We start from the raw sequence: 27298 nt of genomic DNA, 5'->3' as shown, positions 1-27298 counted from the left end.
TAAAAGACTAAGGCCGCCATATTGGACTAAAACTATACTAAGATGCTGCTTACAAGAGACAAACTCCATAAAGATGAAAGTTTAAGTACAAGTAAATTTAAATTAAAGAAAAATCTACTGGGCTTCCCTGGTGGCGCAGTGGTTGAGAGTCTGCCTGCCAATGCAGGGTACACGGGTTCGTGCCCCAATCCGGGAAGATCCCACATGCCGCGGAGTGGCTGCACCCATGAGCCATGGCCGCTGAGCCTGCGCGTCCGGAGCCTGTGCTCCACAACGGGAGAGGCCACAACAGTGAGAGGCCCGCACACCGCCAAAAAAAGAAAAAGAAAAAGCTACCATGTAAAAACTAACCAAAAGAAAGCTTATGTTGTTCTATCAGTGTCAGTAAATATACACATACATATAAAATGAGATGATGACATAATAGATGTAGAATGCAGCTAAACATTTGCTTAGATCAAAGTTTATAGTCTTTAATACAGTATTAGAAACTAAGGAAGGCTAAGAATTAATCAACTAAGTTACCTAAATATCCATCTCAACAAATTAGAGAAAAAGAGGCAAATTCAACCCAATAAAAAAGTACAAGGAAGGGAATTTTACAGATTGTTTTTAAATAAAAGAAAACATACAATACAGAAAATCCATGGAACTAAATTTGTTCTTGAGTAGGACTAATAGAAGTGATAAGCTTATATCAAAACTGATCAAGAAAAAGAGAGAAAAGGCAAAAATTATGAATAGAAAAAAGTAAAACATCATTCAAGCTCCATAGACAGCACATAGTTAGTAAGAGTTTACTGTGAACAATTTTATTTTTTAAAAAAATTTACCAAAACTGAAACTAGAAGATATAAAAAACATGAATAGTCTTCCCTTTTTCAAATTAATTATAGTTGAACACCTATCCATCAAATGAAGAAATCTGAAGTTCAGATGAGCTCATTGAATGGATAGTTTTTCAACTATAGACTGTTTTTTTTTCTTAATTGTACAAAATCTTATGAAAATGATAATGAGGGAGAGCTCTGCATTCTATGAAGCTGAAATAAACTTGAAATCAAAAATTAACAAGGACATGAAAGGAAAGAAATAGTACAAGTCAATCTCTGTTACAAACGTAGAAGTAAAACAAATATATATAAAAACTATCAGAAGTCAAATTCAAGATAACACGTCATGAATAAGATGGGTTTATTCCAGGAATGCAAGGTTGGCCAACAGTTGAAACTGTGTCAATTAGTTCCACATCTACAATACAATACAATAAGCTCTTCTGGGTTTACAATAAATGTTGTATTTGATTTCTAGTTCTTAAATATTCTTCATTGTTGTGGGTTTCTAATGGCTTTCATACTGACTTTTCAACTGTTACATATTTTTCTTCTTATCCTTTTCCTTGAGAAAATTGTTTTGCTACTAATTAAAAACTTTTAAAGTCATTTGAAATATTTTCATATTGCCAAAAATATTTCTTTTTGTTTTTGTTTTTGTTTTGTTTTTTGTGGTACGCAGGCCTCTCACTGTTTTGGCCTCTCCTGTTGTGGAGCACAGGCTTCGGACACGCAGGCTCAGCGGCCATGGCTCACAGGCCTAGCCGCTCCACGGCATGTGGGATCTTCCCAGACCAGGGCACGGACCCGTGTTCCCTGCATCAGCAGGCGGACTCTCAACCACTGCACCACCAGGGAAGCCCGAAAAAAATAATTAGAAATATGTGTGAATGCTGGGGAATGGAGCTTGGCCTACCATATATCAAGCTAGGTTAAAAACGTATAGTAATAAAAACAGCATGGTACTGGCACAGACACAGGCAAGTAGATCTATTGTACAGAATAAGAGCTCCATATGAATTAAAGTCAAAAAGAGAGGGGAAAAATGATGTTGATGTGTTAGGACAATGGGCTTATCAATCTGAGAAGGAAAATTTTTCTTAAACATAATTCCAAAGGCCAAAGTACTAAACTAAACTTTAGATTGGGTGTAAAACAGGATACAAAGATGTGTTGCACAACACAGGGAATATAGCCAATATTTTGTAATAACTGTAAATGGAGCATAACCTTTAAAAATTGTATTCAAAATACATGTGGAGGAAAAACAATAAAATAAACACTTCGCATTAAATAAATAAATAAACCTAAAAAATAAAAGTAGCTAAACTTACTAACACAAAAAGATATCATGGATAAAGGATCAAGTAAAAGTCAATCAACAGATTGAAAAACTACCCACAGTATGGATATGTACGCATATGTAAGTACATATATGTGTGTGTAAATGTATACATATGCATATAAATATATAAATATACACATAAATATATATATACACATAAAACATAGAAAAGATGTGCTTAGAATATACAAAGAAATGCCTCCAAAAATCAAATTAAATACCATGTTTCCTTCTCATCTGTTAGTCTAAACCCCTTAAGACACCCATTTGTCTTATGTCCACATTTCTGCCCCTTTCTTCCGACCCTACCCAACTCCTGAACACTTCCAATATTCCCTATGGAATTTACAGTTCATTATCAGCAAAATTATATATATATAATGTTCCACTCACCTTCCTGATCTAATAGAACCTTGTGTCTTCCCTGTTTAATTTTCTAATATTGGCTCTTCTTTTTTTTTTTTTTTTTTTCTTATAACCTTTATGCCACTAAGCCTGCAGGTGGAGAAGGTGTCCTTCTTGATGACTGGTTTCATCTCAGACCACTTCTCTTTCTGCTCCAAAAATAAGACAGAACAAAACAAAAACAGGATTGACTATGTTATCAGATTACATCCCTCACAACCCTCCACTGTGGCTCTCCTCCACCAACACCAACACCCAGGCCTCTCAGTTCCTTGTCAGACTCCTGTCCTCAAATGAGTTTGCTCTTCACCTGACCTCAGTCATCATCCCCATGCTAACCTTACTTCTTTTCATTACTGCAACTCCTCCTTAGCATTAATTTCATGCATCTATTCTATGAGCTACACCTCCTACTTTTCCAACAACTTCCTCTAGTACCCTGAACTCAACAATCTTCCAACTGATAGGAACCATTATTCTGAGTCGACCAACATTTTTCTCTGGCCATTACTCTTCTGATGGTCCCACTACACTCCTCACCTGGCTTAAATTCCATAATCAGTCACTATAATCATTCTTTGTTATAATTGCTTGGCAAAACTACAACCCAGCTTAACCCAGCAATAGGACAACTCCTCCCTTGAGTCTGTGTGCTGAATGGCTGGAGAAGAGACAGCCTACACTAAGTAGTCTTGCACTAAACTCATGATCATCAACCTCAAGTATCATGCTATAAGTCCCTAATCCATTTCCTCTCTTTTTGCATTATACCTGCAACATGTGTTATGCTAAACATATGTTGGATTTTGTCAATTTTTTTTAATCTGTTGACTTGATATGATTTTTCTTTTTATAGCCTGTTGATGTGTTGATGACCTTAATTGGTTTTCAAATGTCAAACCAGCATTGCATATCTAGAAGAAATCCCATTTTTCATGGCATATAATATTTCTGTACATTTTTGGATTCATTTAAAAAACATTTTCTTAATAATTTTTGCATCTATGCCCTTGAGAGATATTGGTCCAATGGCTCAGCTATTCCTCCCCGTTTCAATGTGGGTAGTTTCTCACTTGCTCAGTGTGCAAGGGTCTCAACCATTTTCTGGATTTCTCACAAAGAGAATTGCTCCATGTTGTTCTGTTGGAAGCTGTTGGGAATCTGTTGGATTGGAGTGTTGTGAGGGCAGGGAGAGTCCAGAGCCTTCTACTCTGTCACCTTGCTGATGTCACTCCTCAGTTACACTTCTTTTTGTACTTTTTCAGTGGTCTCCCTAGAGATGTAATATGCATTTACAACTAATTCAAGTTCACATTCAAATAACATATACAACTTCACAGAAACTGCAGGTACCTTATAATAACACAACAATACTAATTTCTCCCTCCTGCCCCTTGTATTATATATTGCTGGAATTCGTTACACTTTTACATAAGCATATATATACACATATTATATATAATGCATAATGTGTAATTATACACATATGTTCATATATTTACATATACACATAAGTGTAAGTAATTGAAAACATTGTTGGTATTATCATTTTCAAGAAACTATAATCTGTTAGATCAGTTAAGAACAGGAAAAATAAATACCAGCACCACAAACTCCCAGAGACAGGGGAGTTAGAATCCAGACCCCCAGATTACTTTCACTTATTCCTTCTCTGATGATCTTCCTTTCTTTACATAAATCTGAGTTTGTGGCCTATATCTTACTCCTTCTCTCTCAAGAATTTTAAAGATTTCTTGTAAGACAAGTCTATTGGCAACGAATTTCCTCAATATTTGTTTGAGAAAGTTTTTATTTCTCCTTTACTTTTGAAGGATAATTTCACAGGGTACAAAATTCTAGGTTGGTGGGTTTTTTCTCTCAACACTTAAAATATTTCACTCCACTCCTTTCTTGCCTGCATGGGTTTTCATGAGAAGGCAGGTATAGTTCTTATCTTTTCTATAGGTGAGATTTTTTTTTCTAAACTGGCTTCTTTTAAGATTTTTTCTTTAGCTTTGATTTTCTGTAGTTTGAAGATGATATGCCTATGTGTAGTATTTTTGACATTTTTCCTACCTGGTGTACTCCAAGCTTCAGGGATCTGTGGTTTGATATTGAACATTAGTTTGGGGGGAGATTCTCAGTCATTATAATTTCAAATAGTTTTGTTTCTTTTTGTCTTTCTTTTCCATCTAGTATTCCCATCACATGTATGTTACATCTTTTGTAGTTGTCTTAATATTTTGTGGATATTCTGTTCTACTTTTTTGTCTTTTTTTCTCTTTTCTTTCTAGTTTTATAAGCTTCTACTGAGATATCTTCAAGATTCTTTCCTCAGCTATAACTCTCTACTAACAAGCCCATCAAAGGCATTTCCATTTTCTTTTACAGTATTTTTGATATTTAGCATTTCTTCTTGGTTCTTTTTTAGAATTTCCATCTCTCCTCTTACATTGTCTGTCTATTCTTGCATGCTGTCTACTTTATTCATCAGAGCCCTACCATACTAACCATAGTTGTTTTAAACTCCCAATCTGATAATTCCAACACCCCTGTCATAACTGAGTCTGGTTCTGCGTGTGAACCTGATGTTTGCTCTGTCTCTTCAAACTGTGTTTTATGCCTTTTAGTGTGCCTTGTAAATTTTTCTTGATAGCCAGACATAAAGTAATAGGTAAAAGGACTAATGTAAAAAAGTTTTTAGTAATGTGGTGGTGAGGTGTGGGGGAGGGGAAGCATTCTATATTCTATAATTAGGTCTCATATTGTAGTGAGCCTGTACCCTTTGACTTTGACCTTCACAAATGCTTCTCAGTCTTTCCTCCCTTAGGTGGGACTGGATGGCTAGGGTGGACTGCAGTTGGCTATTTTTCTTCCCCCAGGTCAGCTAGGCACAAATAAAACCCTATCAGGTTAGGCTCTGATTAAGCAGTTTTCCTGAGGCTCTGTTAAGAACAGGATGCTCTGGCATATTTCAGCATGGCTCTTCACCTGCTCCCTGCCAGAAGCACTTTAGGATTTTTCTCTGATATTCCCCTGAGAACCTGGTCCATCTCCTGGAGGTAAAACTCATAAAAGAATGGATCCCTCTGGAGGTTTTTAACTCTCAGAATTTTTCACCCTGAGCCTCCAGCAATTTGTCAAAAAAAAGGTTTAGCCCTGATTCCTGTGGAAGTTTCTGCATGTGGGTTTCTGCTCTAAGTTGTGTTTCTCCATATTTGCCTGTTTTATTTCTCCAATTTAGGGGGCAACAATTTACCCTGTGATCTCACTTCTTTTATGGATCTGAGAAAAAGTGTTGATTTTTCTGTTTGTTCAGCTTTCTACTTATTAGGACAGAGTTATGACTATCAATCTCCCTACATGCCAGACAGGAAGCTGGAAGTTCTACACTTTTTATTTTTAAGCTTATTCTACTTTAAAGAAAGAAGAAAAATACAAGTGGAATATCATGCTTCCTATTTTTGCAGGACATTTTCAGTTCTTATGCATATTAAAGCTAAAAGGAGATTTTATTCCCCTTAATGTTTCTTCTCAAGTCTTATTTCATACTTAGGCATTATTTTCTGGGCCCTATTATTATAGGTCAGCCCCACTCTTTAGAAGATAAGAAAAGAGGACTGCACTATTCTATGTAGTTAATTACATTATACCCTTATTTTGCTTCAAAATTTTACCAGGAAGACCAAATCAAGTATTCATGGGTACCCTATAATTATATCCAGACATCAATTGTTTGTCCATCAGATAAATGCACTTTTAATTAGATATGGAGAAGAGAAAACTGAAAATGCACACCAATCTTTTTTGCATTTACTGAAAATTTCTTATGTCTTTTCAGAACACATCATTGTTCCACAAATGAGCATCCATCTGTTATAGTACGAAGAAAATGTAATCCTTTGCTCCTTAGTTCCTATTTTCCCATTAGGCCATACAAGGAAAGGAAATGAGTTCTAGGCTATACTTTTGATTTATTGCATAACTGAATACATTTACACAGAGAAAAGTGCTATTTTAATTTTGCACACTTCAATAAACACACATACATATGTTCAACCTTTAGATGTAGTCATAAAAGTAACTAACAGTGAGGATTTTGGAAATAGAGTGAAAACATACATAAAAGTTTAACTTTTAATAGTATTGTTCAGAATTCTATTATAAAATTTAGGATAGTTTTCTAGTCTTTTTTTAAGTGTTCATTTTAAAATTTAGTCTTCCAGAACTATTTACCTATTACATTGTATTGTCTTTTCTCCATGACAATGTGTTCATGCTCATCATACTGGAACAGTATGTATGGATTTTTAAAACTTGTCAATAGCCCTGCAATGTTGCATGAATGTCTGCAATATTTTTTCTTCTATTCTGTCACAACTTTTTGATTTGTTAATGATATCTTTTTTCCTTTTGAAACGCCAATTTTCTTTTGACTTCTGAGCTTTGTTGTGTCTAGAATAAGCATTCCATTCCTCAAGACAATCTATATTCTCTTGTGTTTGTTTTCTTATAATACTAAGGTGCTCTGTAATAGGGAAATTTAATCACTTCCCCTTGGTTATTTTCACTAATGTGTTTGGACCTCCCTGGCGTCATTTATCTCTTGTCCCTACCATGCTTTATTCTTGCTGGCTATTTATTACTCAATTTGAATTTTATTTGATTCATTAAGGGTCTCAACAGTTCTGCAGTTATTCTTCCCAGAGATTGAAGAGGCAACTGTACCATCGTATCACACACACCATCTACCAGCTGTGACTCCAGAAGAGACTCTTTCTAGTGATTCTCTCTGCCATATCGATGTCACACACCTCCATCTGTAGGAAGATCTGGACTTAGCTCTAGTTTCCCCCAGGCTGTGGCTTCCAATGCTGTGGCTTTGGTGATCTGAAATGAGATCTGTGTGTAGCATTCTCTGAATCTTAATCTATAAATCAAGGGACAGTGCGAGGTTTGCCTCCACTCCCTTACCATAGATGCTCATGTCTTCAGGAGGGAGACTTTGCCAGCCAGCCTTTCACGCCCACCTTCTGTCTGGTGCTCCTGACATTGCATCCCTTGATGGTAAGCCTCCCTAGTCACCAGTGATAATAAGGGTTTGTTTCCTTTTTCCCTATTTTTATCAGCAGTTGGTTCTTTCATTGTGAAACATCTGTCCTCACACTGCCACTTACTTCAAAGATCATCTTGACTCTTCTTTAAAATACTGCCTATATTTTTTATGTTTACTGTAGATGAATACCATCATATAGACACACCTTTGATCTCTTCCCTCAGATTTATGCACATATTAGTCTCAATATTTTACCACTATTTTATTCTGGTAAACATCAATGTAATCATTGATGTATTTAATTGTTTGACTCCTCAGTTTATTCCTGTATAAAATGGGAAGTTGGACTATACCTAAGTGTAACTAAATAATTTTAAAAGATTCATCCATCTACAAAAAAGAACATGAAAATGTCCTCTTCTCTTCAATTCCAGAAAGCTTATAAATTTCTTAGTATGGAAAAAAGAAACAAGGAAACAATCATAGGAAGTATTGTTGAAAACTAGAAGTTGCTAGAGTTTTTACTTACTCTATGTTTTGTTTTATTTGTTGTTTTAAATTCCAACTGTCTTTTAAATGGTGTACTAAATGTTAACACTTTCAAGGTAAAAGAAGGATCAGGACACACAGTTGATGATGTGGTGAGGTAGAAAAAAAAGGACTAGAAATACAGTACTAGCCAAGTGAGCAAGTGAGAAGCTGAGAGCACATTCTAAAATCATGGAAGAAAGGCAGATGGACCAGCCCCTGGAAAATAGATTCAGGGCTTGTAATGTCTATGATGTGCTGGATGTGTAAAACATTGGGATTTTCCTGGCTTGATTTCAATTCCCACAAGCAATCTGTGAGGCTTATTTAACATTCTATTAGAGTTTTAATGACGAGACAGTATTTGTACTCTTTTTGCCTCTTTCTATAATTTTGTCTTGAGATGGCGCTAGTGGGAAGAATGTCTGCTTTTCAATATAGTAGATATTTGCAGCTGTAGAGCGCTGATCTATGACAAAATGTAAGGATCAGTCCTACACAAATCACTGAGCCTCATGACAGTGCATTATTACCATAAGAGCCTAGTCTTGGTTCAAATGTTCAGATTTATCATTTACCTACTCTTGCTGGACAAGGACAAAAATAACTGAAAGAGATTTGAGCTGGCACTCAAGAGCAGAGCTGTGAGTAGTAATATTGCATATGCTATTTCTAAACTATTAAATATGCATGTGGAATCGATAAGAGATATTTTAATATCCTGAGGAACAAAGATTTTTAGTGGCAAGAGAAAAGTGATTAAAAGTATAAATTCAAAGCAATTAAGTAAATTTCCTAGAATCTTAAATTTGAGTCAAAATATTGATACAAACTCAAATTTATTTTTATTTACATTTATCTAGCTCTATGCCCTGAAAATTCTTAGAAGAAATGACACCTTGTAGCACTAAACACCCTTTATACCCCAAGTGTGGTCTTCAAATACCAACCCCAATAAAAAGAGATCTGGGGGTTACATCAGCATTATGATGATGTGACACTCCTTTTTTCTCTCCCCTTCAATTTACAACTAATTGGACATCCTTAACTGAAAAAAAGCATCTTTATACAGCCTACCAGGTCAACTGAGAGATCCATCCATCTGTGCCCCCAAAAGTGGGCAGACTGGACCTCAGAGGCTGCAAAGTAAGGGGAGTGGCAGCAGACGTGGTGCTGGGTCAGGCACAGAGTGGGACAGCAGGACCTTTCTGGCAGAGGAGGCGAGGGTAAAGGCAGTGAGTCTGTCCTGTCGTGTGTCCTGCAGCAGGAGGGACCTGCTCTCTCTGAGGAGAGACTTGGTGATGGGGGAGGAAAAGGAAAGGGAAGTAGGCAAAGAGATCTGAAGGGAAGCTCTCCTTCTGTCTCCCCGGATTCTGGCCCAGACCTCCAGGACCACCCCCACCTGAGGATCCCTTACCAGACATGGACCCCCCCACCCCAACCAAAGCTCCAAATGCTAAGTACACACCTCCCCTCACTCTGCCCCCAGCCTTTCTTTTTACCATGTTCTGACCTTAGCTTCATCAGCTCCTATAAGAGAAACTAAAAACGTGTGGAGGGCTTCCCTGGTGGCGCAGTGGTTGAGAGTCCGCCTCCCGATGCAGGGGACACGGGTTCGTGCCCCAGTCTGGGAAGATCCCACGTGTCACAGAGTGGCTGAGCCCGTGAGCCATGGCCACTGAGCCTGAGTGTCTGGAGCCTGTGCTCCACCACGGGAGAGGCCACAACAGTGAGAGGCCCGTGTACCGCAAAAAAAAATAAACAGAAAACGTGTGGATAGTGTAGCCTTCTGGAGGACAAAAGGAAGTCTCCTAACTGCCAGCCTGTTGAACTGTTAGAATCAAAATGAACAAAGCTTCACCTAAAAAAGAAAGGCTTTCACTATCTCAAATGCAGTGGCACAGGAACTATGCATCGAACACCATGAAAAATCATGGTAATATGGTATCACAAAAAGAAAATGACAATTTTCCAGCAACCAAACACAAAGACATGGAATATCATGATCTAACTGATAAAGAATTCAAAAGAGCTGTCATGACAAAATTCAGAGAGCTACAGGAAAACTCATAAAGCTAATACAATGATCTCAGGAATAAAATTAATGAAGAAAAAGTACTTTACCAAAGAGATTGAAACTCTAAAAAAGAACTGAATGGAAATTCTGGAGCTGAAGAACTCAACAGATGAGATAGATGAAGAACGCATTAGAACACATTGGAAATAATCAGATCAGATGGAAGAGAGAGTTAGCGAGCTGGACGATAGAATCTGGAAATGATTCAGATGGAAGAGGAGAGTGAACTAAGATTTTTAAAAAGTGAAGAAATTCTACAAGAACTATCTGATTCCATTAGAAAATCCAAAATAAGAATAAGGGGTATTCCAGAAGGGGAGGAGAGGGAGAAAGCAGCAGAGAGTGTATTTAAAGAAATAATAGCTGAGAACTTCCCAAACCTGGGGAAGGAACTGAATATATGAGCCCATGAAGCCAATAGAAAACCTTTTTATCTCAATGCAAAAGAACTTCTCCAAGACACATTATATTAAAACTGTCAAAAGTCAATGATAAAGAGAGAATTTTAACGGCAGCCTGGAGAAAAAAGACAGTAACCTACAAGGGACCCACATTAGGCTATCAGCAGACTTCCAGCAGAAACTCTGCAAGCCAGGAGAAAGTGGAAGGACATATTCAAAGTATTGAAAGATAAAAACCATCAGCCAAGAATACTAAATCCAACAAAGTTGTCCTTCAGATATGAAGGAGATATAAAAGCCTTCCCAGACAAACAAAAGCTGAGGGAGTTCATCACCACTAGACCTCCCTTACAAGAACTGTCAAAAGGAAATGATGAAACAATATGAAATGAAATAAAACTCTTCAATATGAAACAAAACTCTGATCAAGGTGAAAGACAGTCAGAATTAGAAAGCTGTGACTCTTTTTTAGAATAGTATATTAAACTCCTAACTACAGCATAAAGGTTAAAGGAAAAAGATCATTAAATATATCTATAGCTACTACAATGTGGTAATGAAGTCACAGAATAAAAAGAGATAATTTGTGACATCAAAAATATTAAAAGGGAGGAGTAAAATAATGGAACTTTTATAAGTGAATGAAGATAAATTGCTATCAGCAAATTTTATCTGAGATGTTTTATGTAAAATGCATGGTAACAACAAAGCAAAAATCAAAAGCCGAGATATGAAACATTAAAAAAGAGGAGACTGGGCAAATCATCACGGAAGAACCACCAGCTCACAAAGGTAGATAGAAACAGAAGGAAAAAGAAACAATGGAAAAAATAATGAGAAGGCAAAAGATAAAATAGCAGTATTCCTCATCTATCAATAATCACCCTAAATATAAATGGATTGAACTCACCACTCAAAAGGCAGAGTGGCTGGACAGATTAAAAGAAAACAAGACCCAAATATATGCTGCCTCCAGGAGACTCATCTCAGCTCTAAAGACACACATACACTCAAAGTGAAGGGATGCAGAATGATATTCCAAGCAAGTGGAAACCAAAAGGGAACAGGCATAGACTTTAAGCCAAAAGGGGTAACAAGAGACAAAAGAAGGTAATTATGTAATGATAAAGGTGTCAGTACATCAAGACGATATAACAACCATAGATGTATATGTGCCCAACACCCAAGCATGATGATGCTGTTTAAGGGTACAAACTTGTAGTGAGTAGTAAATAAGCCCTGGAGATGGAATGCACAGCTTCATAAATATGGACAATTCTGTAATATAAATATAGCTATAACAGCATCTATATTACAACATAAAAATGTATCAAAGTAATACGCTGTACCTCTTAAACTTACACAATGTTACATGTCAAATTTATTCAACAAAAATAAAGTTTCCTAGATCCTACAGGAAGAGAAGCACTGAGTAAAAACCTTTTATGGCATTACTTTTTCCCAATCTAGCCCAACTGCTACACATTTGATGGTAGGTGTTTTGAAAGAAAAAAAAAAGAAAGAAACAAAAGCAGAATGCTTCCACCGCACCGCCCCCCCCCCCGCCTCCGATAAAAGAATTTAAAAAGATCTTGGATAATGTTTGATTATAAGACTAAACAAGAAGTATACAAGACCATGGGAAATCAAGGAGATGCTCAAATAAGAGTCATGTGAAGAGACACAGCAGACCTCTACTTTCCGGTCCAACGTGAAAAGAGCTTGGAAGTCATCACAAGGAAAAAGCGGAACAAACTGAGAATCAATAGCTCTTCTTAGATCCATCAGAGAACTGAGGTCACAGGTCAAGTTGCTGCTCTGAAAACAGAGTCAGAGGGGTACCGAGAAGCACAGCTTGCTGGGAGCAGACACTTGCTGATGGAGGCAGCACAGGTGGGAACTCAGATATAACTGAGGAATTGCTGGAGGCTCAGTGTGAACTAGCCTGAGAGTTAAAAGCACCAGGGGCCTCGGTCTTCGGGGTCCTCACACTTCTGTGGGTTTTAACACGAGGAGCCCTTCCAGGTTCTCGGGGTGTAGATTGCAGAAAGACACCCTGTGCTTGTGCTTCCAGTAGGAAAAGTTGAAAAATACATATTTGGAATGTACCCAGAGCACTGTGTTCTCCTAAAAAATGACTGCCTTCATAAGACACTGTTTTACCAGAGCCCAACTGACCCGGAGGAAGTAAATACCTCAATCAAACTCCTGTAGCCTTTAACGTGGGCCGGGGACATACCCACCTCCTGGCCCTGGCCTTACTGCTCACCTGCTGAGGAGGGGGTGCTGACAAGACTTGTCCAGGGCACAGCCCGTGGGCACAGCCTCACTAGAACACTGAAACCTGTTAAAAGATCCATTGAGGCGGGACAGACCGCAGCTGAGGCCGAGGCGGCGCGGCTCTGCGCGCCGAGGCCGGCAAGTCCCCTGCTCTCGGCCAGGGGAGCCTCAGAGCGGCCCCCACCCCCTGCAAGGGGACCCCGGAAGAAGGTCAAGAAACTGCCCTGGGGGGAAAGCGAGGCGCTCTCGGCAACCCGCCCCTCCCTCGTCACTTGGGGCAGAAAGAAGGAACCCAAGGACCCGACGTCCAGACAGGAGCAATGATGCTGCCCAAACCTGGGATCTGTTACTTCCCCTGGACGGTCAGCGCCGGCCAAGTTCCTGATGGGGACACGCTGAGAACGTTTGGCAGGTTGTACAGCTACGACACGCCGCAGGACCGAGTGACCCTGATGGCTCGGCACAGATCTGACCAGCACCCGACCCCCGTCTGCACCAAGTTGGTGGAACCGTTCCAAGCCCAGGTGGGCTCCCTCTACACCGTCCTTGGGCAGCTGGATCACTAGAAGGATGGAGGCTGCATGGTGAAGGCCCGGGTGGGAATGACTCTCCCCTGGTCAGAACAACCCGTCCGGGAGCAGAGGTTATACCAGCGAGAGAGGGACAGCAGCCAGTAGAGAGCAAAACGGCAGCTCGTGGCAACGCCCTTCCTCCCCCACCTGCCCTGGAGCTGCTGCAGAGGAGATGCAGGAGCTTCCCCCGAGTGACAGACTTCGGAGCTGGAAAGAAGAGGAGAGAGTTGTTCATCGCGATCGCCCCAGAAATGGGAGCCTAGAGATCAGAGGCTGGGTTCTGGGGCGCTGGGGGCTGGGCCTCGTGTGGGTCCTGGAGGGTTCCAGAAGGTCCTGGTGAATAAAGCCGCGCAGTGCGACGAAGAGGAAAAAAAAAAAAGAAGAAGATAAACTGAGGCACATTAAACATTTTAAGAGTTTATTTGAGCAAAAATCAGTTGAATCCGGCAGAGCCAACCCAGAAGTGGTTAGGAGTTCGAGAAGGGGCGTTTATACAGCAAAGGCAGGAGCAAAGCAGTGAAATTATTGATTGGCTCTTGCTTAAAGCCTCGTTGGCGGTTTGTGATTGGTTGTTATTCCCAGACTTGGATTTTGGTTTGCCGCCTTAGACCCCCGTGGCATCACAGCCCCTTCCGTCCAAGGGCTTCATTGTTTAATGAAGTTAACAAATCTGATCATTGCAATTGTGTGTAAATGCCCACAAATACATACATGTTCATAGTTGGCAAAAAAAAAAAAAAAATCATTAAACTATCAGTTATCTCAAGATGCTCATTTAAAAAAAAATCATTCCATTTCTTAATTATTTGGTTTCTATGTTTAGAGTGAAGTGGCAGCTTAAAGTAATGATGCTCGATTAGGGTGGGGAGGAGGAACCTCCAGCATTTCAGCTCTGACTCTGCAGTGTAATTGCGTTAAGGAGTAGATTTTCTCATTTGTAATGAGGATACAATGCCAACCTCTTAATGGGATTTTTATTAGTTTCCTCTGGCTGCTATAAAAAAATTGCTACAAACTTGGTGGCTTTTTTTTTTTTTTGGCTTTTTATGGGGGGACCCCGCTGCATGGCATGCAGGACCTTAGCTCCCCCGACCAGAGATCTAACCTGCAAACTTGGCGGCTTAAAACAACACAAATGTATTATCTTGCAGTTTTGGAGGTCAGAAGTTCAAAATGGATCTCAGTGGGCTAAAAACCCATTGAGGGTCTGCAGGGCTGTGCTCCTTCTGGAGGCTGTGGAGGAGGATCCATTTCCTTGTCTTTTCCAGATTCTGGACACTGCCTGCATACCTTGGCTGGTGGCCCTTTCCTCCACCTTCAGGCAGCAATGGCTGGTCAAGTCCTTCTCGCTCTGGCCGGGCTCTCCTCCCTCACTCTTTCACTTATTAGGACCCTTGTGATCCCACTGGGTCCACTCAGATAATCCAACATAATCACTCCATCTCAAGATCCTTAAATCAATTATATCTGCAGATTCCCTTTTGCCATGTAATCTAACATAAATCCAGGTCCCTAGAATTAGAGTGTGGACATCTGGGGAGTCAATATTCTATTCTGCCTATGACAATATTATTGAACAGCTTATAAGAGGAAGTGTGTACAAAATGTTTAAAATATGTGATGACAAAATTATACCATTTTTTTCTCATCCCCCCTTCCCCTCCTTCTTCTCTTCCTCCTCTCTCTCCCCTTTTATGAGACTACATATTTTTAAATTGATTTTTTGCATCTTTCATTTGAGGATCTAATCTTATTGCTATTTACTGCTTTTTTCTCCTTCTCATTTTATTTTCTACAGTCTTGTTTTCAATATTTATTTCTGCATCCTTGAGTCTTACAAAGTAATCCTGTTTGACAGCCAATTCCTGCCTGCTGTCCCCTCGTGACTATTTCTGTCTCTCGCTATATTCTCACACCATTGTCATGCTCCATATTCACCTTTGTTCTGTCACCTCTTAGAATGCATCATTTATGAACCATATTCTCAAATGTTTTGACTGTTATGTTACCTCCAGATGAGCAGTTTTTTTCTCTTGAGCTAGGAACTACATTGACACTTTATGCTTGAGTAAAACTCAGGATACCTCCTTGTTTATCTGTTTTAAGGGAAATGTTTCATGGTAGGTTTTCATATTCTAAAGTTTTCCTCACATATTTGCAGAACTGTTAATGGAGAAAGAATTTCATCGCTGTGTCTGAGCAGTACAGCAAAGTAGAACTTTATCAAGTATCTAGTCAGCAAGATCAATGCAGACAACTAATATAACAACCCAGCACACAAAATGACTTTAATGCAAAACTGAATTTTTGAAGTGCATGCAATGTACAGTGGAATAAAGTGGAGATGGGCAATTGCCTAAGGCATTTGATAAACCTAGGATGCCAGAGTGGATCACTTGAAGTTGAAAACACACATTTCTGAGGTAAGAATTGCCCTGATGTATACTCTTTTGTATTCAATTCATTAAAAAATATACTTTGAATCAAGTTAATATTACTTTCATGGATGCAAAACAAAGAGAGTTCTGTGTATCTTATTGACTGCGTCCCCTCATTAATTATTGACAAAAATAGTAATAATTGGGATATGCTAGGTCTAAATATATTCCATAAAGATGTATTGATTATAAAAAATGTTTAACATGACCAATAATATAATGTTATGTTGTAATATAAACATGGTCTATGTCTAAATAATGTTGGAAATCAGAAAATGTCCAACAAATACTCAACAATTGGTTAAGTATTTGAAAATATGTAGTTAATATACTGAATTTTTCCATTTTATCTCAATATTTGCCATTATAGAAACACACTTTCCAGAAAATTAATTGTTTTTGTCCTTTTGCATTTGCTGCCTAGACAGTATTCCACCCAGAGAGAATACTATAGTTACCTCATGATAATGTATATTTTCTTGGTAAAGACAGGGGTCATCAACCCTCCATTAGCAGTGCAGGAATATCAATGATAGTCAAAATTACATACGTGTTTTGCATAATATAAATGAATATAATTAGGATAAAACTGATCTTGTTTGACCAGAACCCAAAGGCATCACTGCCATTCATCTGTAAGGCCCTGAATTCAATTTCAGTGCTCTGGACCAAAAATAATTTTAGTAATATGGCATTAAATTTCAGATGTTATACTTGAAATTTGAATCTCCTTGATTGGAACTTCTTTCACCTGGACCAGCTTGAGCTAGCCAAGACTGGGCCAAACAAAATATATTGACAACAGCCATCTACAGTTCTAATATCTATCTCACTGGAAACTATAATAAAATAGAAATTTCAAATATAAGACTTGACTTAGGTTATCACATCCAGCTGAACTTTAGGACATATGGCTTGCCAAAACGTGAGAAAATATCAGCTTATGAGATGCTGAGGTCTGCTAGGAGTAGCTAGAAAATATGGGGAAAATTACACAGAAGAGGAGAGGCAGGAAGGGTGAATGGACTCCCTTCTCTGCGGCAAGGTTTGTGGGAGGAGTGGATATGAAAACATCTGGATGTTTTCTTACCTGGTGCCCGGACCAAACAGTTGACATCTGTATGGAGTTTTGACAATGTGAGGGGAAAGTAGGGAGGAACCATCAACCACATCTCATCCCTGGACTTGGATGATGGGGTCCAAGCACCAATGGACAGATGCTTTGGAGGAATGTGCTAATGATCTCAATACCATCTGGGTTCAAGGCAGCAACACTGACTCATGAATATACAAAGGAACAAGTAAGTCTGTGCAGGAAGTGACGGTGGGGCAGATTATACCTCAGTGGCCTATGAGACAAGAAATCAAGTAGAAAATATACAGAAAAATGGCTGTCAGTCAAATGCATTAGAAATCCCCTTGACTTTGGCGACACAACCGGCACAGAAAATCCTCCCAACAAACCCTGCTGTGAGCCTGGTTATAGGAATCACAGGAGCACTATCGACTAGTATGACCTGGAGAATTTCAACTGCAAATGTAGCAAGCACTATGTAAAACACATTATATCCTTACATTGTGCAAGTGACTTGACATTTTCTAATTTAGTACAACAGCCATTCAAAAAGAATACTCTTAACTAACTCTACAGAAGAGAAAACTGAGGCATGAAGAGGTCAAGTGTTTTGTACAAACTTACTAAACCAGTAGCTAAGCAGGCATTCAAGCTAAATGCATCCAACTTCCTCACTTTTCTATTAAACATACCAGTTCAAAAACACATAGATTAAACTGAGAGATAAATACAGCAGCACTTCTTTAAAAGTCCTCCAGACTTTGAGAATACATATCACTAATAAGTAAATGTGTAATAACTCTTAGTTTCAATATTAACCACATAAAAGTACTAGACTGTCATTTCCATCTCTAATCAAGGTTAACATTTTCTATAGCTCATTTGGAATTGAATATAATGTATTGAGTTTGTTTTATCTGCTTTTGACAAAACTTAATCCCAATAAGATGTAAGATGACATATTACATAGGTAGGAATTTTCACATGAATTCTATTTATATGTAAAATCATGCAAAGGACGACTGAGTCATAAGGGTATAATATATGTGTATATATATATCTCGTTGGAGGATTGAAGAGGGAGACAGAACTATAGGATAGAAGAATATTCTATTCTTTTTCCTTTTGTGTGTGAATTTATCCTTCTTCTGATTGGATATGAATCAGTAATAAGTTTCCTTCAACTTTGTCTCTCACTTCTCTTTTTTCCCTAATTTCCTTAAATTTAACTTATCTATCTTCACTTTTCTGTTTCCCCTCCCTTGCTCCCCCAGGAGAGGAAGGGCATAAGACTCAACAGAGCTGGAGGAGAATGTATATATTGCAGTTCTTTATTTTTTCTCTTCAAGCCTTGGTGGGGACAAACAGTGATTTATTTGAATTGTAAATCACCACACACAGTGTAAATAGCACTTTAAAATGTTGAGAGTTATGACTGTAATTTCTTATTTCATTCTTTTATATATTTTTGGATGAAATACCTACTGAAATCTGTATATAGTCTAGTGTTTGTCAACTTTATATTTTACATAGAGAATTCTTTATTCTAACAAGTTTGTCAGTTGATTTAATTTCATTAAAGTAACAGTCTCAAGACATCCAAATAAATGTATTGACTTAGAGTTTTATAAATTAAAGGACAATTGTCAATTGACATAAAATTGAGTAATTGGTTAATTCATGGAAATTAACTATTTAAGTTAATGAATTGTGAAACTGTAATAGAGTTGTCTTGGTCATCATAAATGAATTCTTCTGGCATCTGTTAAAGTCTAGGAAGAAAGCAATTATAAAACTCTTTTCAATCCTGTTTAGTAAACCAAGGATTGCTTCTCCTTCCTAGTCCACTTAATTTGTATGTTTTAAAAAAGCTATTTATAGAGAAGCTGAAATGCATGGGAGGATCAATATTGTACCAAGGTTGGTATTTTCAGCATTTTCTTTTAGTTGATGATTTATAAGGTGCCAGAAGCACTAATGGAATCTTTAACTCTTTGTCAGGTTTCGATTTTCTCTAATTATCTACATTTTAATTATGGCCAAATTCTATACAAATTAAATAATGCTTCTGGAAATTTTGTAGACATTCTAAACTGAATTATGGTTCCAGGGAGCTCACTAGAATAAAGATTGTGGAAAAATCATCATTAAATTTAATGGCTATTCACAGTTAAATTATTAAAATACCTCACAGAACTTATTGAAAATATAGTATAAAATAAAATTTCAAAATTAAAAAACCTAGTAAACAATGTTAAAGGATTCAAACACACTACTTAATTTAAATTATTTTAATATTAATAAGAAAAGGCTGAAACAAGATAAAATCCTCATTTACAAGTGCTATTTAATACCAGCATTTAAACTGAGTAATAGGATACATCATTCAAAAAATCATAGCATCAGTGTAAAAGTGAGCACAGTGTATCAAATTGTCCAACTACACAAATTAAACGTGACATTATTCTTATATTTTGTAACTATCATGATGAATTCAGAGTCAACACCAAATTCTCTGGGGGAAAAGATGGATTTGATTCAGAACTCACTCCATTCAATAAAACACTAAGTATAAAACAGTATTTTGAGCAATAAAAACCTTAATTATCAAATATTTAATATTTCATTATAATTAATTTCTGTGACACAATTAGTTCAGAAATAAAAGAAGATAATGATTAAAATACACTGCTGACTTAGCCCAATGTAGTCCTAGGGCTACATTTTCTACAATTTCTACATGTTTTCAGAAATTGACTGGGTAGATATACCCATGAGAAGAAAGAAAAGATGTTTTGGTTAAACGGAAGTAAGAGAAAGACATCCATGGGGATACTTACCCTGACTCTTGCTCTTGGCCCAAGTGAGCATCCATGCTCTGGAAGGAAAAAGGACCACTCTGTGAGCAGGAAGAGGTATATGACATCCATATACAACATCCTTTGATAACTTTCATTCTATTTTATTTTTGCAATGTGACCAAAGAGTTTCAGATTGATAATAAGAAAATATAGATGATAATGCTGACTGTGATAATGATAATATAAAATTCCCTAAACACCATGGTGTAAAGCAGAGGGCACTTAACAACTTTAAAAAATATTCATATTAATGTATGATTACAAGATTGGTGTGTCTCCATTTAACTTATGAGTCACATATAGGCTCAATAAGGTTAAATAATTTGTCCAAAGTCACACTGCCAGGAGGTGGCAAGACCTGGTAATATTCAACCATCAGATGCCAGTCCCAATCCACATTTCATTCTCTTACAGCTGCATTTCCTTTTAGTTTCAATTCTATCACGGATTGGCCAGCAAGGATTGGCCAGCAAGGTCATTGGCCATTGCACTGCCCTGGGTGCTGGGTTATATCATAAGCATAAATTTAATTTGATAAGAAACTACCAAAATTGTTTTCCACAGTGTCTATACTATTTTGTATTCCTACAAGCAATGGACAAGAGTACTTCCAGTTCCTCAGGATCCTTTTAAAAATTATCATTACTTTTTAAAATTTTAACCATTCTAGTAGGTTTGTAGTGTACCTCATTATGGTTTAATTTAAATTTCCCTGATAAATAATTATGTTGAATATACTTTAATATACTAAATTTCCATGTGTAGCTCATGGGAAAGTGTCTATTTAGATCATTTTCCCAGTTTAAAATTTGAGTTAAGTTTTCTTTTCTTTTCTTTTTTTTTTCTTTTGGAGTTTTGATAGTTCTGTATATATTCTGGATGCAGGTCCTTTGTAAGAAATTGAATTTGCAAATGTTTTCTCCTAACCTGAAGTTTGTATTTTCATTCTCTTAACACTGTCTTTAGCAGAGAAAATATTTTAAATTTTGACAAAGTCTAATTTAACACTTTTTCCTTTTTTGAGCTATGCCTCTGGTGTGGTATCTAAAATCTCTTTGCATAACCCAAGGTCACGTAGGTTTTTCTTCTAAGATTTCCTTAAGAAGTTCTATAGTTTTTCACTTTACGTTTAGGTATGTGATTTATTTTTACTTAATTTTTATATAAGGTGTGAGGTTTAGGTTGTGGTTCAATTTTTGGTGTGTAAGGATGTGAAGTTGTTTAACTCCAGAACTATCCTTTTTCTACTGAAATGTCTTTGTAACTTTCATCAAAAAATCAGTTGACTATCTTTTCATTGGTCTGTCTCCAGATTTCTTATTCTTTTCCATTGACTATCTGTTCTTTTGCCACTACATTTTTTATTACTGCAGCTTTATAGTAAATTTTGAATCAGGTAGTATGTTTCCTCCAACTTTGCTCTTTTTCAAAATTGCTTTGACTACTCTTGCCCTCCCATATATCCCCCTTCCTTTTTGAATACATTAAGGTCTATCCTCCCTACCTTCCCCTCTTCCCCTGCTAAGCGCAAGGCTATTCTTGGAGAGGTTTAGGTTTTGCTTATGTGAAAGGTGATTGTCATTGGGAGATGTTAAGGAATGAAGCTGTGGTAGTCCACAGCCTCTGCCTGGTGAACCTGCCCTTATTCCTTCTCCTAGTGCAGTTCTTTTAAATGACAAAGTCTTGTTTAGATTATGAATTTGCATTGTTATTTTTCATACTGTTTGAACAAAATCCAAGGTGGTTGATAACTGGGGAAAGACACAAGATAGAAAGTCCTGGTCCTCCATTTCCTGGTCAGTCCTTCTAAGAGAGGGCTTGGTTGACACATGGTATATGTCAGGCTGCCGAGGATCCCCTCAGCGTGCTCCTGCAAACATTCTACTTCCCTATGAGTTATCTTTTTTTTAGAGTCTTTTTTAAAGCAGCTCAGAAAATGATAGAGTAGCCACTGTTTCAAAGAAAAGATCTAGCCAATGCCAAGAATGGATTAATCCTTAAAAATGGGTTATTATAGTGCAAATTACATTAAAGGATAGAGTAAACAGTTAATAATATAAAGAATATTTGGCAGAAAACTGTAACTGTCCTGTGTATCCCAAATATTTGGAGATTCCCATCCCCCCAGAATTTAATGGCTTCACAAATTTCCCTGAAAAAGAATCCCAGAAAACTCACATACAACTATAAATATATAAAACAACTATAAAAAAAAACTCACATACAACTATAAATAAAAGAAGAATTGTAAACAAATAGTGCCATGCTACTTTTATTCAAGTATTAAACAGCATTTAAAAATTATGTTATTGGTAACAACAATGTACCCATTCTGATAAAGGAAAAAAAAAATGTACTTGAAAGGCTACTCCAGTTAAATGTCATATGTAGAAAATATAAACTTTTCACTATCATAACTAGTGAATATCACAATAGCAGGAAGTCATGGTATAGGAGGAATAGGCAATAAGCCTCCCAAGTACTTACAGGGCTATATTAGCATAGTTTCCATAATATGTAATTCTACAATAGAACTTAAACATTATCAATTAATGTTGAAAGAGAAGAAACAAGTTATGAAAAAGTAACCTATATGTAAACAGAATCTAAAAAACTATACTGTGCTCTCAATAGGTATTATTTTGTATTTAAAAAAATAAATTTAAAGATAATCACTGGAATAATTTAAAAATAGAGCAAATAACCCAAATAACTAGATTTTTTTAATTTAAGAAAACTTTGCCTTCATAGGAAAAAATAGAAAGCCAATAAAACAGCAATTTTTTTTAATCAAAAGGAAAGAAATGAGCTAAGTATTTTACTCAAGAACTTGGAAAGATAACTTTGAAGATGTAGAAGAAAAGAATAATAGAGATAAAAGAAGAAATTAATTAGAAAACAGATGTTAAAGGTAATTTAAAAAAAACCTGGAAGCTCAATTTCCAAAACAAAATAAAAAATAAAACGAAGTACAATATCAAATCTCTAGCTAGTGTGATGAAGAAAAAAGAAGAAACAAATCAGATGAGAAAAGAGATATGACAATTAGAGGTTAAGAGGATCAATATATATGTATACAGATATATATAGAAAATATATAATAAATAATTAAATTATTAGATAGTAAATAATAAATTAGATAATCTCTATGAATTCCTGGTTTTCTTAGGAAATATAAAGCCCCAAATTGAGTCAGTCAGAAGTATTTCTGAGCAGACCAATAACCATGTAAACACAGAGCTGTCAAGAATCATCCTAGAAAGAAATTGGTTACATGAGAAATTAGTTACATGTGCTTTTAAACAATCAAGAAAAAGATAACTTTCATTTCATGGGAAACAACCCGAAGTATAAAAAGTATAAATATTTCTAGCTTGTTCATAAAACAGTCTCATTTTTAAAACCTGGCCAAGATTGAAGGGAAAAGAATACCAAGCTCAGGAATTGAGGGCAAAAAAAACCCATCTGAAACAAATATTGCAAAGAATAGCCATTTGATCACCTTAACAGCTGTCAAAGATGTGCGATAGGATGCAAATCCATCACTGATTTTAAAAAGAGAAAATATCCTGATAGAAAGATATTTCAAAAACATGACCCTATAATTATGTCCTAAAAATAGTCAGAACCATATTTAAAACAGAAGCCATAATTAATTGTTATAATGTTAACATTCACTGGGAAGCCTTTGCTATTACAATAGACCTGCTCAAAACTGTGCATAATATTCAGAAGTAAAATGATGGACAATAATTGGTGCAAGAAAAAACTCAAGAGAATAAAATGGGAAATTACTAATAAACAGATGAGTTTGGTGCACTTTTAACAAGACACATAGAGATGCTAACACTGCAATGGCAATCATACTGCAATAAATTGTAAAAAACACAATTCACCAGAGCAAATTTTAAAGATCTAATTGTTTTCACTGAATGATTTATTAATCCAGCAGCATCCCATCTAGCAATAGAAAGGAGCTCCAAAGGGTTACAGAAAGTGAAACGCTTTTAAAGGTAGAGAGGAGGTATGACAAGGAAGTCATAAATGGAAAAAAAAAAGGATTAGTTTCATTCACTTTCCTTTGGGGGACAATAGAGTATATTAAAAGGATTACCTCACTGGTGCTGACCAGAAAATTCCAGACTGACCCATTAGGATCACATTCCTGAGGAAGGTCAAAACTACAGTTAGGTCAGGTATTGTTTTGCTTAGCCCAAGTGACTCCATTTTGAGCATGTTGCTTTTTTAACAATATAAATGTATCCAATCAACTTGCTGTACACCTTAAACTTACACAGTGTTCGTTATATGTCAAATATACTTCAGTTAAAAAATATTTTGGAGAAAAAATTAGAAGCAACATATGTTCTCTATACCAAAAATAATGATAGAAAATACAATTTAAAAATAGACAATAGTAACAAAAATCTAAAATATTTAGAAATAAAAGCTGTAAGAAGTACATGATTCATATATGAAGATATTAAAATTATTTACTGTCAAACCTAAAAAGAATCTGCACACATGTAAGAACACCACATTATCTAATAAGAAGATCCAATACTGAACCTGTCAATGCTTCACAAATCAGTTTATACAACTTTATGAAGCAATTAAAAGCCCAGAGATATTTTAAAGATCTGTTAAGATATGTATGGGAAATTCTAGAAGAATACATGTATAGGAATAGTCATGAAATATTGAAAGAAAAAATAAGGAGCATTTGTATTTCCAAATATAAATTAGAAAGAAAATATAGTAATTGAAAGAGCACAGAAAATGTGAATGAAGAAACAGAATAGTGAATCCAGAAAGACTAAAATTTTGCAAGAATTTTGTGTATGAAAATGGAGCTATTCTGTGTCAGTGAAGAAAGAGTACCTTATTCAGCAGAGAGATCTAAATATTTAAAAGAAAAGAAGGGCAGGAACAGGAGAAGAGTGGGGTGGGGATGGGAGGAATCTGATTTGGGAGAGCAGGAGGTAAGGAGGAGAGGATAGAGGGAAACAGAGGGTGGAGGAAAGGAGAGGAAGAGCTGATATTAACAAAATGTTAGAGGCCAACAACACTTTTAAAGACCCCAAAATATTTTAGTTTCTTTTAAAAATAAATGAATGCCATAAAGTTGCAAAATACAAGATTAATATATAGAAATCTGTTGTTTTTCTATACGCTAAAAATGAGTTATCAGAAAGAGAAAGCAAGAAAACAATCCCCTTTAAAATTGCATAAAAAGAATAAAATACCCAGGAATAAACTTAACCAAGAAGATGAAAGACCTATACTTTGAAATATATAAAACATTGATGAAGGTATTTGAAAATAATACAAAGAAATGGAAAGATATCCCATGCTCTTGGATTGGAAGAATTAATATTGTTAAAATGGCCATACAGTAAGTCCCCTACATACGATCCTTCAAGTTGCAAACTTTCAAAGATGCAAACATTCATTCCATCAAAGTCAGGAGTGAGTGAAATTGCAGCTTTCCCTCCGTCTCCTATTGCTGATGATCCTTCAGCTCTACAAACCCCCTCTCCCTCCTCCAGTCAGTAACTCTTCTTTTCTTTTTTTAATTTTTTTTAATTTGTATTTTTTTTCTTTCACACACACACACTGTATTTTATTTTTACAAGAGATAAATAAGCTGACACCAAGCATTGTAAATGGATGACCACAACAAAAGCAACAATGATTGCAATTACCAAACACGAAACACACTCATACTATGTCATAATATTGACATTCAGTCCGGTAATCCTCCACTGTAACAGCTCCTTTACTTTGCACTGAAGATTGATTTGTATATTTTTTGCCTCTGAGTCCTTATAGGATTTTTTTTATTCAAACAGAAAGTCACAAAAATTTTAATCATCCTCATCAGTTCACTCAGTCCCATGTAATTGAGTTTTTTTTCATCTTGATCTTTTGTTAGCACTTTTTATGAATTCATCAGTTTTCCATTGGAGTTCTGAAAATGCTTATTCATTCAGTTCAGCAGTATAGTCTGTTACCAGAAACCTGTACTTGTCAGAGTCTTTTCCATGAATTCCTTGAAGATGAAACCTTTTTATAGGAACATTTTTGCAAAAGCATTAGAGTACACTCAGAACCAGTCAGTAACTCTTCTTGCCTGTTCACTCGATGCCAGCCCCTGTATGCCAGCTGTTGTACTGTACTACTGTACTTTTCAAGGTACTGTTCTATAAGATTAAAAATGTTTATTTTTTGTGTTTGTTTTTATGTATTATTTGTGTGAAAAGTATTATAAACCTATTACAGTACAGTACTATATAGTTTATTGTGTTAGTTGGGTACCTAAGCTAACTTTGTTGGACTTAAGAACAAATCGGACTTATGAATGTGCTCTTGGAATGGAACTCATTTGTATGTAGAGGACTTACTGTACTACCCAAAACAATCTACAGATTTAGTGGAATCCCTGTCAAAATACTCATGACATTTTTCACACAACTAGAACAAATAATCCTAAAATTTATATGAAACCACAAAAGACCCAGAATTGCCAAAGTAATCTTGAGAAAAAAAGAAGAAAGCCGGAGGTATTAAGTTCCCTGACTTCAGACTGTATGATAAAGCTACAGTAATAAAAACAGTATGGTAGTGGCACAAAACCAGACACAGATTAATGGAACAGGATAGAAAGCCCAGAAATAAACCCACACACTTATGGTCAATTAATCTATGACAAAGGAGGCAAGAATATACAATGGAGAAAAGACAGTCTTTTCAATAAGTGATGCTGGGAAAACTGGACAGCTACATATAAAAGAATGAAATTAGAACATTCTCTAACACCATATATGAAAATAAACTCTAAATGGATTAAAGACCTAAATTACAGACCAGAAACCATAAAACTTTTATAAAAGAACATAAGCAGAACACTCTTTGACATTGATTTAACCCTCCACTTCTATCCTGTCTGGCCAGATTTGCCCTTCTCATGAAACCTTGTCTCAAATGTGTGCTGACGGCCTGTGTGTCAAGCTCTAGATGGAGTGCATTTGAGTGGAGGTAAGATACAACCCAATCAATAAGTGTAATGCCAGCAGGGCCACTCTTCAAAGAGTAGGCCACCTCTCATCTTTTTTCATAATGACAATAGCAGGTGGCATTCTAAGCAAACACCAAAGCAAGAAATCAGAAGATTAATGAATTGTTTACATAAAAATATAAAACTTTTGTATCTCCAAAATTACATGAATAAAATTAAACTGCAAACAACAAACAAAAATATGAAATTCAAATTCATAAAAATGTCAATATTAAGAAAAGAACCATGAAAGAGTTAGAAGACTGTATATGTGAATATAGTCTGTGACAAGGAATATTTATATTTAATATTTTAATATGTAATATAATTTAAATACATATAATTTAATATAGTAAGTATATATAAAAAT

The 27298-nt window shown here is 36.3% G+C and overlaps 1 pseudogene; it reads left to right on the top strand.

The window, feature by feature from the left end:
* The first annotated feature begins 13218 nt into the window (after nucleotides 1-13218).
* On the top strand, nucleotides 13219-13602 carry LOC101279351 (CST complex subunit TEN1-like; annotated as a pseudogene).
* Nucleotides 13603-27298: the final 13696 nt, after the last annotated feature.

Source organism: Orcinus orca, chromosome 9 (genome assembly GCF_937001465.1).
Source record: "Orcinus orca chromosome 9, mOrcOrc1.1, whole genome shotgun sequence".
NCBI lineage: Eukaryota > Metazoa > Chordata > Mammalia > Artiodactyla > Delphinidae > Orcinus > Orcinus orca.
Note: the sequence above shows the minus strand (reverse complement) of the source record. Positions and strands in the feature narration are given on the sequence as shown.